Source organism: Anser brachyrhynchus, assembly GCF_964034855.1.
Source record: "Anser brachyrhynchus genome assembly, chromosome: 1".
Classification (NCBI taxonomy): domain Eukaryota; kingdom Metazoa; phylum Chordata; class Aves; order Anseriformes; family Anatidae; genus Anser; species Anser brachyrhynchus.
The window spans coordinates 17714369-17728961 of NC_137694.1; the positions used below are offsets into that span (position 1 = coordinate 17714369).

The following is a 14593-nucleotide window of genomic DNA, read 5'->3' on the forward strand; positions in this document are numbered from 1 at the left end:
TCTAGAATATTGCTACTCCACAGACGGCATTCCATAAATCTAAAGAAGAAAAAAATCTATTAGAACAATCAAGATTTGGAGAGACAATGAAAAGTGATCTAAAAATATTGCGGATTTTATATGGCTGAAGTTGTTTCTGTTAGTCAAAAGTTCTTTAGAGACTGAGAGGAAATTCAAGAATATAAAAAGTCTTCAGATTAAAGCAAGGGTCCCTAAATAACAATGCCATTCCACACTGTTTCCAAAGTATACATATATAAGTGTTCAAATGTGTAGAATCACACAATCACAGAACAGCTGAGGTTGGCAGGGACATCTAGAGAACATCTCATTGTACTCTCTTCATCATAGAAAAAAAAGTGCTTTCTTGTGTTCATATGGAATGTCTTATATTTCAGTCTGTGCCTATTGCCTCTTGCTCTGGATATCAGTGCACTGGATATCAGTGAGAAGAGTCTGGCCTCATCTTCTTTCTGCCCCTCCATCAGGTATTTATACACATTACCTAGACCCCTGAGCCTTCTAGTCTCCAAGCTGAACAGCCCCAGCTCTCAGCTTCTCCTGGTATGTAAGACACTCCAGTCCCTTAATCACTCTCGTGGCCCTTGGCTGGACTTTGTCCAGTGTCCACGTCTTCCCATGTATTAGGGAGCCCGGCATTAGGCACAACACCCTAGATGTGTCTCAGTAGTGATGAACAAAGGAGAAGAATTACCTCCCTTGACCACCTCACAATGCTCTGCCTATTGTACCCTAGCAGGCTGGTCACCTTCTTTTCCAAAAGAACATATTTATGAATCACTTTCAATTCAGCATCCACCAGAACCCCCAAGGACTTTTCTGCCAAGCTGTTTTCCAGTCAGACAGACCCCCAGACTGTTCTGGTACATGGGGTTATTCCTCTCCATGTGTAGAACTCAACATTTCCATTTGTTGAACTTCATGAAATTCCTCTCTGTCCAGTTCTCCAGCCTGTCCAGGTACCTTTGAATGGCAACATAATCTTCTGGTGAATCAGCCACTTCCCCCCATTTTGTATCATCCGAGAACTTGGTGAGGGTGTACTCCATCCAATTGCCCAGCTTATTAATGAAGATGTTAAACAGTGTTAGCCCTGGTCTTAATCCCTGGGGTACACTACGGGAGGAACTGAATTTTTATCAGAGGAACTGAATTAATAAAGTTTTACACATCTTTATATTCATATCTCATGTCATTATGTTTTTTTGTGTTTGTTTTTTAATTCCACTGCCCAATGTTATTTCCCTTAATTTATGCCTTCCCTTGTAATGTCTGAAGAACAATGATAGTTTCAGTCACTCTACAGTCTTTATATCCAGTTTTGCACCCAGTATTTCTCAGCTTACACAGGGAATGTGTCCCTCTGTGTTTTACAGAGTCTTTCTATATAATTAGTCAATAAGGGAGTTTTGGTACTTTAAATCAAGATATATAAAGACTGTTTATGAGATACATTGTGAATTACATATGCCAAAACATGTAGCACAAGGAAAAGTTATAATTTAAATTACCCTATTTTTGAGACTATAATTAAGCAAGTTCTGATAAAAAGTTACAAAACATTTATCATCCTGAATAAATAATGCAGCATCCTTCCTTTAAAATACACTGATCTGCCTAAAACAAACATTATAAGAACAAGCACACTACTTGCTCTAGCCCTTAAATAACCAAAAAACTTTTCATCAAGACGAAAATTATCTGCATAACCACACAACTCAATAAAACCACAACCATACCCTAGACAGAATCCTTTCATTGTTTACATTTGTAATCTCACCCTACATTTTTGTTGTTGTTGTTGTTTGTTTGTTTGTTTTCTGGCAGCTGATTCCTTCACAGCTACTCATTTCCTACTCACTACATTGACATAATGACATAAAAGAATTTTCACTTCACCAAAACCCCTTATAGTTTTTTTCTTTCTTTTTTTTTCTTTTTTTTTTTTTGTGCTTATGTGTAAAACATAAAATAAAAATAACAGGAGCAATTGTTGAATGGAATCCTTTGTTTCTTTTTTTTTTTTTTTTTTTTTTTTTTTTTCCCTGGTCTACTTAAGAAAAGTTATCTGGCTCAGGAATGAAACAAATATTTTTGATCTACTATCTACCAAAAAAAAGAGAGGTGGATTACTATGCTTTCAGGTTTGGGTATATTTTAATTAAATATAAATAAATATTATATAATATTTTATGTTAGAATATCATAAAATAATATACAGGCAGCAAGTTAGAACAACTCTTTACATCATTGGGATTGCTTGGGATATTCTAATACTGGGAAGTGTCATGCAATGATTGTAGAGTACTGAAACCAGAGGGGAAAAAAAAAAAAAAGAATAAACTTTATGCAGGAATCAACCACAAACATCTACAAGGTATATCTACTTGGGCACATTCATTACTTACAACAACAAAATAAACAACCAAACTTCACCTATGCAAATCGTAATGTTTGATGAGTTAGGAGCACATAAGAAGGACAAAAGAGCACAAAGTGGTCCTTGCAGAAGAGGATATACATTTTTTACTTTACATTTGGGATCAATATTGTAGAATTATGTGTGGAGAAGAATCTTCAAGAAGAAGATTGGGAGTATCAGCTGTTACAAATGTCCATTTTTCAGAGGCTCAGTTTATGCTTAGGACCATAGAAAATAGATTACATAATGGCTTTTTGGAGAGCTGTTGTGTTCAGACTTATGGCTAACCAGAAAGGATATGTATGGGTACAGTGATCAGTTAAACTGGCATTTAAATAAGTTGCTAATAATGATGTAAAAAATAAAATAAAATAATAAAATAAAATAAAATAAAATAAATAAAATAAAATAATAAAATAAATAAAATAAAATAAATAAAATGAAATAAAATCTTGTTTTTTCTTGTCAGAAAGACCCAAGAAAAGTAGTGTATTCTAAGACTTATGGAACTCAAGGTCAATAACATAAGAAAATAGTGCATTTTTTTTTCCTTAATTTGTATTTTTACTCAGAGTTCTTTTAAATAATTTCTGTCATATTCAAACAACATAAATCTGTGAGGACATGGAGATTTTAAAATATTTATGCAATCATGTTTTGTGAATGACATACCTTTCTTTTTGAAAATGAAGACCAGATAAAGCTTTTGAGAAAAGAAGGCATTTAGGGGCATATGACAAAGAGTCATATATTTTTAGTAGAAGTTATATGAGATTTTTTTTTTTTTTGGACTTGGTTTGGAATAGGAATATTAGTGACTGATGATTACCTATTTGTTTGTAATTTTACTGAGATACTCCAAATATGCTACTGTGTTTACAGTAACTGTAAATTATAACTGCAATATAATTTCAGATTGATTGCACTATGTGCATATTTTCCCTTCCTTGGAAGTTTTTTTCCCCCAGGAGAGAAATAATAAATCGTGCAGGGTTTTTTTTTGTTTGTTTGTTTTTTCTTTTTCTTTTCTCCATAATTTGAAGCAATACTGCAATACTACAGAATTAATGAGATGCTGTTTAATTCATAATACTCAGTCATCAATTAATCTTGACCAATGTAAGATAAGAATCTCATTATTTATGTTGATGTCTCCATAAGAAAACCAAGGAAAGTATAATAACAAGATTAGAAGACATCAAGTATTTCATTGGTAAATACTGTATGTTTATTATTAAGCAAAAATTTAAATGAGAAATGATCTATCAGTTCAGTCTTACTAAAATTACATACAGTTAAGAATCTCCTAGTGTTTTAACTCTATTTATACAGTAAACTACCTATGCAGAAGTGCTTTCTGTGTTGAATTTTGGCTTTACCATCTCGGTGATAAATTTGTGGAAAAAAGAGAAAGTTTTCACTGAAGTCCTGATATCAATTCCATCAGAACCAATAGCAAATTTATGTCTTCTTAAGGTTTATAGGACTGTGACATTAATGAGATATGAAATTCTAGTGTTAATTTGACCTTTGTTCCACTGAATTTAATCAGGATTGTTCATGGGTTTGGCAAAGAATTAGGCCCATGGGGAAAGCTTTGGAAAATCATACTATTCCTCCGTCATTCATCTAGTTACCTGGGCCCCTAGGTGCAATGAGCTAGCATAAGAAGGGTGAAGACTACCTAAATTCTGTTTAAGCTACTTTAGCATCTTGTTTATTTTCCAATGACACAAGAAAACAATATACCATTTAAAAGAAAGGAAGAAAAGTTGATCCAAGGTCACTGACTGGTAAAGTGGTAAATATATATATAAAATAATAATGGTATATAGACTAATCTGGAGACAGAAACTTTAAGTTATTGCTTTAGCTTTTAGAAAGAAAACTTTGAAAGAAATTAGAAAATCTGTTGGGTCAGATTCTTGGATATGCTCACGTTGTAGCTCAGCTCTCATTGCCTAAAAGATGTGTAAGCCCAAATTGTACCCTGATACACAAGAGGGTCGGGCATGACAGTCAGTGTAGTACTTTATTTATGTAACAGATACTTTACTTATAAGTAAAGACATTCATGCAAATAGTATAGGAAGAATATCACTTTTATGAATTAATAGTTAATTTACCTATGCAATAGGTAATTACCTGACCTGATTTGTTGTCCTCTTGTTCCTCACATGTGTGGAGTAGTTACAAAACACTACTGCTTTGACTGGTAGAGTGAAAATATCTTACTGAAAATCTGGCACGGGATCGTTAGATTTTGAGTCAAATTTGTAAGGAACCGAGCAATCTGAAAGGCAACACAGCAACATACTATTTCTCCAGAAAGCTGTTGAGTTTATTTGTCATGGACTTCTAAGAGTATGACAACACTAAGCTTTTGTCAGATTAATAAGCGAGCAGATTAAAAACAAAACTAACAAACAAACAAAAGCAATCTGAAGTCATTGACTTTCTCCCCAGGTACACTGCAAAGTATATATTTTACTTCTCTTTCTTTGCTGTAAATATTTTATCCCATTCAAAATAAATGTTGTGTATAAGTCTAAGTTTTTACTGGGATGTGGAGAGATAACAGAGAACACTTTACATTTTGCTGTTAATACTCACAGTTTCCCAACACTGGTCTGTCACTGATTTTTATAGCAATTCTCTTGCTTTTATTTTTATTTTTTTTTAAATTAATGGTAATCTAGAAATATGCCTTTCATGCTTTAAACTCATTTCTAAGGTTTACTAAAAAGATAGGAAATCAAGCTCCAAGGCTCTCTTTGATTGAAGTCAACCTGAATTTCAAAATATTTTCAAGAATATTAAAAAAAAAACAACTTTTTTTCATAAACTGGCAGCGTACATATACCTACATGTAGGAGAGAGAAGAATGCATATAGATTTGAGAATTGCAGTTTAATTTTTCACTTATGTATAAATGCTTGTGTTCACATAATTACATGTACATAATGAAAGAACAAGGAACATTTTTAAAAGAATTTTAAGGTGCTCTGTGCATTGTTTAAATAACTCATGTCTTAACAAGAAAAAATCCTATGACATGAAAATAAAGCAAAGATGACTTATCCCATTTTTGTTTTTGATTTCAGTTCTTTAACTGAATCTGGAAAGTATATATAAGTATTTTGAAAAACAAAACAAAACAAAAGTGTTATTTGAAGAAAGGCCCTAAACTGCAGCAATTTAAAATCTAGTATCTTTTGATATTCAATTTTGTCAGATTATGTCTCTTCTTCATACACAAGGCATTGATATAAAGTTCAATGACAGTTCTCCATAGCCTCTCTTCATTACACTGCCACTGTTGTATTAAACCATTTTCTCAAAACTTTTTTGACTCAAAAAGCAGTACATGTAGCATTTTTTAGTAAAATATTCCCCATTTCTTCCAGTCTTATATTTATTGTTTATTATGCAGCTGTTATGGAACTAGTGTGATTTTAGAAAGTTCAAGCCTTCACTGATGAGTGCACACTGGAAAGTGTTTAGTTTTTACCTAAAAGCAATTCCTTTTTTCAAACTCTGTGCAGCACTCATCTTCTAGAATTCTGACTGTTTACTCTTATTAGAAGATTCAAAGAATTAAAAAAATCCATAACTCTTCAAAAGCATTTTAATATTTGAAATTAGACTTAAATAAAAACAATTCACTTTGTAATATTTACTCCAAAATTCCAAAATTTCAGACTACAGTTTTTAGTCATGAACATTTAGAAACTAATTGAAGTAATGCTTCCTCACTGAGTTTTATAATTATCCTATGTGAGATTGAAAAAATAAGGCCTGTTATTTCCTTGAAGCTGCAGATGTGGAAACATATTGCATACGATGAAATGGATTAATATCCCTTTATTTAATATTTGAGAATTTTCCCTAGGGTGTGTATGCGAAACTTAACAGAAATATGATTGCCTTTATGCTACAACTTTGTTCAACAGATTTTGAAAGGTGTTTGAAAAGCCTCCCCCAAAAGCAGTTTTTTAAAGAAAGTATTAAAGAGTATTAAAGATTAATTTTGAGACTACTGTCTGTAAAACAACGAAGACAGCAGTTGTATATAATATTCCCAGTTCTAAAAATAGAGAATGCCATGGCAACATTATCTGTAAATGCTTGTATAGAAAAAAAATAAAGCATTTAATTGTGCAACTGTGAAAGGTAAATTAACATTTTAATATGTATATAAACCATTATAAAGAATACATCTTGCTATTTCAGACTTTTGGAAAAAATACTTGTCAGCTGATGTAGGGAAAAGGTTTAGTACTGAATTTCTCACAGTGCAATGCCAGTGTACCATACTATCATTTTCTCCATTACAACATACGACAGTAAAGAACTTTGCACTTACATCACAAGTGTATCTCTGTTTTATTAAAAACACCTGGGAAACCAGCATGTGAAGTATGTGTGTCTTGCCCCTGCATCATCAAAGCCTCTTGATGCCTGTATCATTATTTTTTTCCTTCAGTAACATGGTGATGAAAGCATAGCCAAAATGCCAAAGGAAGTGATTAGTCACCTCTTATTTTTCAGCATTTTGCAGACTACATCTGAATTACTGTGTCCTATCTGGGGGTTCCCAATACATGACAGATGTTGAGAAACTGGAACAAGTTCAGCAGATGACCTCCATGATGGTCAGGAGTTGGTGCACCTTCCCTGTGAAGAGAGGCATAGGGAGCTGGGCTTGTTTAGCCTGGAGAAGAGAAGTATCTTGGCTCCACCAAAAGTTTTGAAGACAAGCAGGCAGCCCAGGGAGGTTGTCTAATCTCTCTGCATCCCTGGAGGTTTTCTAGACCCAGTCAGGTACAACCCTGAGCTGTCTGGTCTGACCTCAGAGCTTAAAGCAGGCAGTTGGACAAGAGGTATCCTAAGGTCCCTTTCAACATGAACAAGTCTATGCTTCTGCTTCTTTCATGCTATATTATTGAATGATAACTTTTGCTTTAGCTTAATAGCTCACATTGAGTTGGTGTGTTGTTCTCTGGCAAGTAAAGAAAGAAGCATACAGAATTTTAATATATGTTAGAAATGTTTTCAACTACACTGTGAAATGAGTTTCAAATTGTGTGAGTAAAATGAAGAGATGAAATTGGTTCTTTATCAAGGGCTGGGTTTGACCAAAACTATATGAACATGCATGCTTTATTTAGCGAGTTTTTCTAAGTAGCAAACACAACCAGAATAAATCTAAAATTTTCTGATCTTCCTTGATGGTATTTTTGACTTCCAGTTCACACCTGCTGAGTAACTAAACATCCCTTCTGATATCCGTCAGTATTTTGTCCCTCCCCAGCTTCAGTTCCTTGTTCCCTCTTTGTGCACCAGAATCCACATCACCTTCTCTTTTCCCTTTCCCTTCCTGAACTCAGACCAATGGATGTTCCTAGCTTTCTGGTGCTTTTCACTCTGAACTGCCGAACTGCCATTCTCCTTAATCTAGTGTCAGCTCAGGCACTGAAACCAAGTTCATAAATCCAACTATATCTGACTGATAGCTTGATAGAGTTTAGAGCAACTTACATTATTACAGTCTCCACCCAGCCCTCTGTGTAGCAGGAAGATGAGGCAGATACACCTGAGGTGGTCCAGCATAGAGATATCACAAGTTTGGCAACTGGGCTTGTGTTTGAACTTTAAGAGTTAGGAATTAATTCCTAGTTAAATATATATATATATATATTAAAATCAACACAATCAAGACACCAGCTGGGGAAGAAGCACGGAGGCACACACCAAAACATTTTAGACCTTGCCATAATTGAGAAAAGTTTTGTATATGACCTAACTAAATACTTTAATAGTTGTTCATTTTGGGGGCTGGATTATTATGAGCACATACACTTCCAGCCATTTAATGTTACAGAGGAGTCTTTGTGCTTTTGCCTCCTAACTCTTATATCTTCCTATCCCTAAATTATATTTCTTTGGAAAACTGCATGGAACCTGGCTCAGAGAGAAAATAAATACATGAAAAATGAGAAAAGAAAAAGAGTAAGTTTAAACTTAAATAAGAAAAAGAAGGTAAAAGATCAAATTAGCAAATTAGAACAATACTGAATGCAGAATGAGATGCTAAGATTTAATTCAAGCACATAAAATCTTTAACACTGACAATGATTTTAACTCAAGGTGCTATTTTCCACTCACTACCTGTGGTTCAGAATAAGGGGACAGAAATAAAATTAGTGAAAATGAACCTGGAGGAAATGACTGCCATATCCCAAATAAGATAATTCAAGATTAATTAGATAGTGTCTTGAGGGAAAAAGAACACAGAAATAGAATAGAGTTTGGATGAGCTCAGTAACCTATAGGTTTCCCAAAATGTATTTTTTGTAAGCACTCAGGGAATAGAATTTATTTCTAGCTTCAAGTGAGAATGAGGTTGAGCATTTATTTGATGCAAACGTTACTGTTTTTAACTGCACTGTTCAGGACTCTGTTTACAGAGCTTAAATATTACTTAGGCCTTGAGCTGAACAATTAATTCACAGTTAGCAATTTATCTGACAAATTTTATTTTCTTCCATGCATGAATTTTCTATGAAGAGACTATGATCTTTCTCTAATTTATTCAGTATTTGAAATTATTATCCAGATAATTTATTTGAATAATTCTTGGTTGGTAAATTGTTTGGAAGGAGATCATTTGAAATTATGTATGTTTAACATATGTCCTTGAAAAAACATTTCCCCTATAGGTCTTCATTACTACTAAAAGATCTCTAATGCTTGTCAGCAGAGGTAAAAATATGGATTCAAATGTCTTTAGATGCTGTATATCTATAGAGATTTTTTCTCACTGTTTCACTGAATGTACTGATTTACCTCACCCAAGCAAACAGATTTTTGGTACTATTTTCTCTCATTTTTGTTGTGAAGTAACTCAGGGACACTCGGAATTTCATGGGAATTTTATGAAACTCATAGGGAAGAATTCAAACATGGCATCATGCAACATCATCTAAACAGTTCTTGGAAAGTAATCGAAAAAATCTACTCCATGCACATCTATGTATCTTAACAGCAGAACACACATAAAAATCATTTTATAATTATATGATATTAAAATCTCTGTATATTTTACCTCTTTATAGACTTTTTTTTTTTAATTTAAATATATTTTTAATTTGAACATCAAGTGATTTTGTGTTCAGAACACAGCATGCCTCTTGTTGAGAAAGAACAGGTCAGAAATACTCTTATGTCTCGACAGAGGAAAGATCTCAGACTAGCTGTCTCCACTTGAGTCTTCTAATCTAGTGCTCATTGCACAAGGAGAAAACAATTAAAAAAATGAGTTTGTACAAAATAGAGTGGCCATCCTTTTTTTTTTTTTTTTTCCAAAATCTTGGAAGTGTGATACAGAAATATGAATCTTTGTGGGATGATCAGGTGTGTTATAGTTTGTATAAGCAAAGAATTGAACTACTGAAAAAAAAAAAAAAAAAGCAAGAATCAGCACAACAGCACCTTCAGCCATGTTTCAGAAACAGAAATTCTTTCTCTCTTTCTCTCTCTCTCTTTTTTTTTTTTTTTTCTCCAATAAATCAAATCTCTATCTCCAAGGAAAGATCCTAGACTGTATATTTCAATCTGGCAGAGATTTCTTTTTCTGCATCATTAACAGACTAGACAAGGCCACCTTGTAGCTTAGAGTGCTACATTTTTACAAATTTAATTAAAATTTCTTTAAGTGAAGTTTTAGTTAGTTTTAGTTAAAACTCATGGTTTTCTAAAACAACTAAAAATTACAAATGAAACTAAGCATCTAAGTCACTAAAGCATCTAAGACCTAGCTCCTGATCTGGAAGTTCTCTTGATCTACAGTCAGTTCAGTTCATGTACAAGATATGTTAAAAGTCACTGCTGATTGCATTATAATAATAAAAAATACAATTATTAAACTGTATTTTCATTTATATGTTGGTATATATTATGTATCAACTTGAAACAGTAGCAAAAATGTTTTAACATCTTCCTTCTTATCATTAATGTAATTTCCTCCTTTCTAGCCATGCCATACCACAAAAGAATCAGGGAAGTGTTTAGCATCATCACACTGTTTAAACAAAACCATTATAACGCCTCACTCTGCATTCTCCATAGAGGCTACACCACAGGGTGTTTTTTTTTTTTCATTTTTTTTCTTTTTGTTTTTTGGGGGGCACAGAAAACCATGGGACTCAACAACTTTGTACAATTTTCAGTATTTCTCTACTTAATTCTCAGCACAACTGTGTGGTAAAATCAACATGGCAAGTTATTCCTCACTGTATCAAAGCCTTCCTTTAGTATTCTACAGATTAATGTTCAGCATCTTCAGCAACTTCTCTTGGTAAAATTTTAGTCACTTCAATCAGACTCTTGCAAAGCCTTTTCTGCTTTAGCTTTGTGTTATAGATGCAATTGTCAAAACCAGCAAAATTGAATGTAAGGCTATTTTGAAAAAAAAAAAAAGTTAAAAAGTCTGTAAAAGAGTTAAGAAATTGTCTTCTTCTTATGATTGAAACATATGTTCATGTAAGACCTGAATGGTATTTCTTTAAAATTCCATATTTCAGTGCAATAGTAAAATCACTATACAGTACAGATTCAGCAATCAATATTTTAGCATACAGCTTTGACAAATTGTTTCTTCCTGCTTCCAATTTGTATCTTAAAGAGGAGTCTAGACCATAGAGTTCACTGTGTTCAAGTAGTACAGCAATTAGCTGCTCTGACAAGTTTCATCAGTATCAAAAAGTTTTCAAGAGAAAATAATCTAGCTTAGAAAATTTGTCAAGAAGAAAGTTAATGAAAGGCCTTGAGAATTATGTATGCATAATATTAATCTCAATTTAGATTAAACACATTAAATAAGTACAAAAAAGAGTATAGCCTCTGGACAGGACAGACAATAATATCTTTTGATGCAAGTTACTGAAAAAAAAAATCGACCTAAAATTGTTAAATGAATAATACCACATACTCTGATCTCTTTTTAAAAATAGATTTTCACCTCCCAGGAATTTGGTTGAAGGGGTTGGTCTGAGCTAGAGGAATGGCAAGGTCCGCTGGATTCCTCTCTCTACTTATGTTTTTTTAAGAAATTTGTTATTATAGTCTTTTTAACTGGGATTAGTCCAGGCTTTTAAATACCATTATGCTGAAATGAGAAAAACAGTTCTCAAAGTTGCAGAAGCTGCAGTTCTTGGCTATGGGTTGACCTTGGTCAGCTGCCAGCTGCCCACCCAGCCTCTCTCTTACTCCCCCTCCTAAACAGTACAGGGGGAGAAAAAAAGATGAAAAAGCTAATTAGAATGGATTTTGATGAGAAATAAATACAAAAACTAAAACGCCTTCCTGCCTGTCTCCCAGACCCCCAGACTTTTTCCCAGGCTCAGTTACACTCCTTTATTCTCAAATTCTTTACCTCCCGCACTGCAAGTGGCTCAGGAGAATGGGGAAAGGGTGCAGGGAAATAGGGAAATGGTGGTTATTGTTCTGTTAGAACTCTGCTCTGCTGTTCCTTTTTCCTCACAGTATCCCCGCAATGCAGCATAGGTCCTTCCCATGGGATGCAGTCCTTCAGAATAAACCTGCTCCACTGTGGGCTCTATGGGCTGCAGTTCCCTCAGGAAATGTCCACCTCCTCTGGCATGGGGTCCTCCATGGGCTGCAGTGTGGATATCTGCTTCAGTGTGGTTCTTTCCACAGGCTACAGGGAAATCTATGCTTTGATGTCTGGAACACCTCCTCTCTCCCTTTCTTTTCTGACCTTGGTGTCCATAAGGTTGCGTCTCCTACATTTTTTTTTTTCTCCAGCACTTTTGTCCTTTTTTAAGTAGTTATTAACAGAGGACCTTCCAGTTTGGCTGATAAGCTCAGCCGTTTGCTGTGGTGGGGCCTTGCAGCTGCCTGGAACTGGCTGTGTCCAGCACAGTGCAGGCCCTGGCCTCTTCTCACACAAAACACCCTGCAGCACTGGACACTGACACCCAATGACACAGAGGCATTCATTAACACTGAACTACCTGGACCTACCAAAAGTGGAAGACAATAACGTAGACCTGATTCTGTAGTCAACAGAAACCCCAAAGCCATTACAGAGGACTCATATTATGCCTCTTCTCTAACCAAACCGGTGAAGAGCACCTGCCTTACTCTCCCAATGGTATATAGAATCATAGAATCATCAAGGTTGGAAAAGACCTTCAAGATCATCTGGTCCAACCATCGCCCTACTGACAATGTCACCCACTAAACCATGTCCCTAAGCACCAGGTCCAAACTTTCCTTGAACACACCCAGGGACAGTGACTCCACCACCTCCCTGGGCGACCTGTTTCAATGCCTGACTGCTCCTTCTGAGAAGAAACGTCTCCTAATCTCCAACCTAAACCTCCCCTGGAGGAACTTGAGGCCATGTCTTTCAATTCCTATGCCTTGAGTCCTTGATACTAAGTGGAGTTATTCTGAAGACTGATTTTTCCTCAGCTGTGAAGCATTTTGGTGACCAGACTCTTGCAAAAGCTGCAGCTGAATTCTTAAGGAGAATTTGAGAGCACTCCTCCACCTGCATCATCAAATGTGAAATGAAAAGGTCTGCCACAATTTGACAGCATACTTTCAGGAAGTAAGAACAACGCTTACAGGTTGTTACTCTTAAGTTGGGAGAAACCTTTCCGTTTGCCAAACATCCTCAATTTTGTAGTATTCGTCTTTTGATGCATACTAAGAGATAAGGTGGTTTCCAGGAGCAGAGTATGATACTTCATATCATAAAAAAATATCTTTATATCATGGAAAAAATATCTTCATATCATGGGAAAAAAAAAAAAAAAAAGACATTCCTAATATGAAATTTGACCTGTAACTCTCAGAACAGTGTCACTTCCGTTAATATGGTCTGAAATCTAACAAGGTTAACGTATAAATATGTTTGGTTTGGGTGCCGTTGTCATGCCTTTCACTCCTATCGAGTGAAATACTCCTTTAGAGAATCATTTCATGACTTCATGTATGGTACACTGATAAATGTTTAGCAGACTACCAGAGAGTGGATTTTACTTTTCATGAAAAATGAAGAAAATCTCTGGGAGATGGCATACCTAATGGAGAAATGAAGAAAACCAATTTGCAGCGAATATGAGTCTGAAGATTTCCTGTTGTTAACGTGTCCACTAAACTGGGGAAGAGAAGCTGCTTTACTTGTGTAAGTATTTCCAGTATGTTTGGCACAACCAGGACTGGAAAACATGTGACAGTGATTTGGTAACACTTCTCAGTAGAGCCTGGGTGTTTTTCAAAATTGTTGTCTTTCCTCAATAGAAAATGAAAAGTCAAGTGCTATTATTCTTTTATGTGATTTTAGGCCTTTAGGTGACTTGCAGTGAATATCCATTTCCTGCTCCTCAGTCGCTTGAGGAGTAAAATTTTCTTCTGGGCAATGTGGTGTTAGTTCATATGGACCAACACAAGATTTTATTTTGAAAAAAAATAAATACTTTCATTTGTGCTTGAAGCAGAAGATTCACTTGTAGTTTTCAATAGAATATAATTTGTGATTTATTTTAGATTGTAGGCCAAGGGCTTGTACTTTACACATTGAAGACATAACATAATTTCATATTTTTCCCCTAATTCCTCAGACAGTGTAATGTCTGTATTAATTTTCTATCATTTAAAGTTAGTTCACTGTAAACTGAAGGCACCCAAAACCTTTTTCTTTCACGAAAAACAAAAATACCATTGTCAAACATACCTGTTACTGTGATAAAGAGAAAAAGGTCACATCTTTCTTTTTTCTCTTTGGGTTTCCAGAATATCATCAGCCAGTTCCTCTAGTGCCTTCATCTACTATGCACTTGTCCAAAGTGGGATTAAAAGGATTGGTGACAGTCACTTTACACAGGTGTGGATTACCCTACAAAGTACAAAGAGTAATGTAAAGTCAGTAACAGAGTTTGAGCTTTATTGAAAACGTGAAGCTAAACTGGGGACCTGTTTTATATCTCTCCCATTTTAAAAGATAAGGTTAACATAAACCCTAGCTCAATTATTATCCAAAGAATTTCTAAACTTTTCTAGATAGATTTTACATTTAGCAAATGAACCTAATACAAACCCTTGCTCTTGGTTCACTAG

At 34.7% G+C, this 14593-nt stretch overlaps 1 long non-coding RNA gene across 2 annotated transcripts in view; it reads right to left on the minus strand.

The window, feature by feature from the left end:
* Window positions 1–14368, minus strand: part of LOC308197533 — an 84509-nt gene extending 70141 nt beyond the window's left edge. For both annotated transcript variants that reach the window (XR_013953058.1, XR_013953059.1), the window contains exon 1: window positions 14211–14368. This is a non-coding gene — a long non-coding RNA (uncharacterized lncRNA). The remainder of the gene's footprint in view (window positions 1–14210) is intronic.
* Window positions 14369–14593: the final 225 nt, after the last annotated feature.